Source organism: Balaenoptera musculus, chromosome 15 (genome assembly GCF_009873245.2).
Source record: "Balaenoptera musculus isolate JJ_BM4_2016_0621 chromosome 15, mBalMus1.pri.v3, whole genome shotgun sequence".
NCBI classification, from domain to species: domain Eukaryota; kingdom Metazoa; phylum Chordata; class Mammalia; order Artiodactyla; family Balaenopteridae; genus Balaenoptera; species Balaenoptera musculus.
The window spans coordinates 53,020,770-53,026,424 of NC_045799.1; positions in this window are offsets into that span (position 1 = coordinate 53,020,770).

A 5,655-nucleotide genomic window follows, 5' to 3' on the forward strand; every position below is an offset into this window, starting at 1 on the left:
TGTGTACTGACTCCTCAGAGAATGTCAGCTTCCTGACAGTAGACACTCGTCTGTGTTCACTGCTGAGTTCCCAGCACCTAAAATAGTACCTGGCACAAAGTAGTCGCTCAATAAATATTTGCTGACTGACTGGTTGTCTAAACATCTACTAGGAACTGGAGTCACAGGGAAATCAAAGTAAAACTGGTGCTGTTTTCCCGAATCTAATAGTGGAGATAACCCACCAGGTAATGTGTATTTTATGTATGTAAAATATTGGTCTTTATGTGTTGTAAGATACGTGTATTTATTTTAATAAATACTCACTTATGTTTGTGTTTACAAGTGAAGGTGGTGTCTAAATAGAGTGTTTAAATCTTGCATTGTCTCCACACCCTGTTATGTATGTCTCTGAGCTCAGACTGCAAAGTTTGCCAGGAATACCTTCCTCCCACCACCTTAGATAGGGCTGACTCCTACTCATTCCTTAATGCGCCACATAAGCACCACTTCCTCCAAGAAGCCATCCCTGACCCCTAGGCTAGGGTAACTACTATTTCACTCCCATCTCTATTCCACTGGCAACATTGTCTCTACCATATTAGACCCAGGGCTTCTTAAGAGCTGGCCCCATGTCTTTTTTGTCTCTATCTCTCTCCCTCCTGGCACAATGTCCTGCACTTAGTAGGAACTCAATAAATACTCACTAAATGGAACCCAAGTGCATATTATTCTGATAAAAGATGAGGTTTTTCTTTAACTGCATGGGTTAAACCACAAAACTCGATGTTCTGAGGTTTCCACTTTAAGGAAATAAGTCCAAACAAGAAGATCCCTAGTGGGACCAGCTGCATAATTTGCAAGGCCCAGTGCAAAAAGAAAATGTGGGGCTCCATGTTTTAAAATTACCAAGAACAGTGATAGCAGAGCATTAAACCAAACCCAAGGTCCTTCTGAGCCTGGGACCCAGTGTGACTGCTCCAGTCATAAGTCCATGAAGTTGATTGGCCCTGGTCCCTAGGTTTGAGAGTAGCAGCCCAGGGCCACGCTGGGGCCTGAGCAACTCCAGTGCCCTTTGGCCTTGCTGAACCTGAAGCTTGGAAATCAGTGCAGGCAATGAGTGGCAGGGAACAGCATCTCTGCCCCGGGCTTCTGGTCAGTGGTGCTGGTGCCAGGGAGCTGTCCCGAAGTTGGTGGGCAGACAGGCAGCCTGGGCAAAGGTCTTGTTTCTTGAAGCCCCAGCTACCCACCTCAGGCAGTTCCCTGAGGCCTGAGGGAAGAGATTTGGCTATTGACTGGCATATGATCAGCCATGACTCAGCACCTCCTGTGGGACTTTATATCTGACAAAGGACTTCCTGCAAAGCACTTGCCAGCAGCTCACTCAGCCAAGTGACATGTACTAATGATGATAACAGTGGGAACCCTTCTCTGGGCTTCTCCTACATGTCAGGCACAGACTTAGCCCCACATTATCTCATTTTAACTCTTGAGCAACCCCTCCTTCAATCAGTGCCACTCGGTTTAATTCAATTTTACGTGTGCGTGTTTGGGGCAGGGGGCAGTTTTAAGATTCATTCTTTTTTTTTTCTTTTTTTTTGGCCATGCAGCATGGGCATGCAGGATCTTAGTTCCCTGACCAGAGATGGAACACATGCCCCCTGCAGTGGAAGCACGGAGTCTTAACCACTGGACTGCCAGGGAAGTCCCAAGATTCATTCTTTTATTTTTTTTTTAAGTTAATCCTGTTGAGTTTTTTTTTTTTTGTAATATTTATTTATTTATTTGGCTGCACCAGGTCTTAGTTGTGGCATGTGGGATCTTCATTGCAGCATGTGGGATCTAGTTCCCTGCCCAGGTATCAAACCTGGGCCCCCTGCATTGGGAGTGAGGAGTCTTAACCACTGGACCACCAGGGATGTCCCAAGATTCATTCTTTTAAATTTGCTTTTGATAGCATAATGCATTTATTCATTCTCATAAAAAGTTTAAATGGTACAGATATATAGCACAAGTGAGCCTTGACATCCCTCTGTCATTCTAGTGTGTAAACCTTCCCTCTTTTGGATGCATTTACATGCCTAAACATGAACATGTAGAAAGATAACATTTTGTAGTTAAAAAAATAAAACAGAAAACAATTTTTTTTTTAAAAGATTGAGACTTTTTTAAAAAATTAATTAATTTATTTATTTTTGGCTGTGTTGGGTCTTTGTTTCTGTGCGAGGGCTTTCTCTAAGTGTGGCGAGCAGGGGCCACTCTTCATCGCGGTGTGCAGGCCTCTCACTGTCGCGGCCTCTCTTGTTGCGGAGCACAAGCTCCAGACGCGCAGGCTCAGTAGCTGTGGCTCACAGGCCTAGCTGCTCCGCGGCATGTGGGATCTTCCCAGACCAGGGCTCGAACCCGTGTCCCCTGCATTAGCAGGCAGATTCTCAACCACTGCGCCACTAGGGAAGCCCCAGAAAACAATTTTTAATATAAAAAATAAAAGGGATTGTTGACTAAAAAAATTAAATAGCCAATCTAAGAAAGAAATGGAAAATTTTATTCGCATCAACCTGAGCTCTGAGAACTGTTCCAAAGAGGTAAGGGAGGAGGCCGGGATATATGTGATTTTGATGAAGGGTTACATGCAGTCAAGCACACACCCTGGGAGAAGGCTACTGCTATTCATGAGGAATAGATATCTTAGTTAATGGTTTTAGTGCTTTTCTAAGTATGGGAAGATACAGGAAACTGGGTTCATAAAAATTTCTCCTGAAAATATCTGAGGGCCATTTCTGTCAGTTTTCCTAGAGCACAAAGTGCCTTATCCTGATCTTTGCCCTTTCAGGGTGGGTTGTAGGTCAGTGACTGTAGTGGCTAATGACTCAATTCTTGTAGAACTGGATGGTGGGCAACATTCTTTATTTTACAATCTCCTCCCTTTCGGTCTTAATTTCAACCAAGTTTTGGGAGGCATTTTGTGACCAGTTTGTCCCATGGGACTAGGAATGCTCATTCTCAGGTCAGGATTTCATTGATAGGCCACTTAATATACTATTACTGGACTTGGCCCTGTTTAGAGTAGTCAAAAACCTCTGGACCACCTGTCTTATAGTCTGTCATGGTCAAGGAAATGGTTCCCTCTTGTTGCTTCTTCCCATATGTAGAGTTACACTATTACAATCATTGATCTTACAGAACTATATATAAGGTCAATTGTTTCAAGCTGGTTAATCGTCATTAATTTGATCTGAGGCTCAGTCACACATTTGGTAATGCAAGAAACATTAATCTTGTAAACGTAGAATACAAGTAATTCAGCTAGTTACATTAATAAGGTCATAAATAAATATTTAAGCTAAGAACTTCCATTAGGTGCAACCCAGTATCTCCCCAAGATATCTGCATCCTGACCCCTTACAGGATTGAGAAAGGAATGTTATTGTCTCAGGAGTTTCATGACTAGCTTCAGAAGGAGAAAAATTGATATTTATGGTTGAGCAAGTATTTCTGCCGCTAGGGAGGGCTGGTTAATGCATAAAGCAGATACACAATGCACACTAGAGGGGAGGGAGGAGGCCCAAACAGAATTTTTTTTTTTTTGGCCAAGTCGTGAAGCTTGTGGGATCTTAGTTCCCTGACCAGGGATTGAACCCGGGCCGTTGGCAGTGAAAGCGCAGAGTCTAACCACTGGACGGCCAAGGAATTCCCAGAATTTTTCTTGTCTTGTCTTAAAATGTGAATTTTTACTTCATCAGGATCATATTGAATATATTTTTCCCCCGAATTTTATTATGAAAATTTCTGAACATAAAAAAAACTTGAAAGAACTGTATAGTAAGCAGCTATATATTAATACCACTTTCATTCTTTTTTTTTTTTTTGGCCATGCCATGTGGCATGTGGGATCTTAATTCCCCAACCTGGGATGGAAATCGCACCCCCTGCAGTGGAAGCGTGGAGTCTTTTAAAATTTTTTAAATTATTGTTTTAAATAACAACAATTTATTTATTAATTTTGACTGTGCTGGGTCTCCGTAGCTGCGCAAGGGCTTTCTCTAGTTGCGGTGAGCGGGGGCTACTCTTCCTTGCAGTGTGAGAGCTTCTCATTGCGGTGGCTTCTCTTGTTGTGGAGCATGGGCTCTAGGCCTGAGGGCTTCAGTAGTTGTGGCTCTTGGGCTTAGCTGCTCCGTGGCATGTGGGATCTTCCTGGACCAGGAATCAAACCTGTGTCCTCTGCATTGGCAGGCGGATTCTTAACCATTGGACCACCAGGGAAGTCCGAAGAGCAGAGTCTTAACCACCGGACCTTCAGGGAAATCTCACCACTTTCATTCTTAACATTTTGCTATATTTGCTTTATCAGATATCTATCTAGCCATCAACTAATCTTATTTTTTTATGTTTTTCTAGTGAGTTGCAGACATCAGTACTCTTTACCCTTTAACACTTCAGCACACACATTGTTTAGAGTTCAATATTTGTTTTTAAGATTAAATTTACATACTATCAAATGTATTTAAAAAAATTTTTACTGGAGTATAGTTGATTTACAATGTTGTCTTAGTTTCAAGTGTACTGTAAAGTGAATCAGTTATACATATACATATAACCACTCCTTTTTTAGATTCTTTTCCCATATAGGTCATTACAGAGTATTGAGTAGAGTTCCCTGTGCTATACAGTAGGTCCTTATTAGTTACCTATTTTATATATAATAGTGTGTATACGTCAATCTCAATCTCCCAATTTACCCCCCCCCTTTCCCTCCTGGTAACGGTAAGTTTGTTTTCTACATCTGTGACTCTGTTTTGTAAATCAGTTCATTTGTACCATTTTTTTAAAAAAATTCCACATGTAAGAGATATCATATATTTGTCTTTCTCTGTCTGACTTACTTCACTCAGTATGACAATCTCTAGGTTCGAATGTATTTTTGTATTTTCCTACAACTTGCTTTTCCCCCTTCTACTTGATGTCTTCCCTTAAGGCGGCGTCTGCCCTTCCTTTTTTTTTTTTTTTTTGCGGGATCCTAGTTCTCCGACCAGGGATGAAAGCGGGGAGTCCTAACTACTGGACCGCCAGGGAATTCCCTGCCCTTCCTTTTTATTCGGCACAACTCTGTTGAATAGATGTGCCCCTGTCAACCCCAACCCCATCGTCTTTTGATAGACGTTTAGGTTGTTTCAAGGTTTTCACCGAAATGCTGTTGCAATGACCTCCCTTGTTTGTGTCTCTTTGGGTTCTTGTTTTTCTCTAGAACAGCTACCCAGAAGCGGAAGTACTGGGTCAAAGAGAATGCCTATCCTGAATTTTAACAGACCTTTTGCCAAACTGTCCCCCCTTTCCCAATAACTCCCGCAAATACCGCTCATTCCCCACACCTTTGCCAGTACCGGACAATACCAGTCTTAATCTGCAGCCAGTCGCGTGGTTAAGGAAATGACGGGAAATCAGTGTGGCTGAAACAGAAGGGACAGGTGGAGCCCAGTACCAGATGAGCCTGAAGCGGTGGTGACAAAGGACAAGAAAAGCGCGTAGCCCCGAGGCGTCCTCATAAACACCCCCTCTAACGAATGGGAACATTCAGTCGCAAGCACTTTCGACTTCCGCAGCAGACCAGCGCGCTGGGATTGCACCCACTTGCCCGCCGCAGGGGCGTGTCCTCCACAGGCCCGGCCCCCTCTGCGT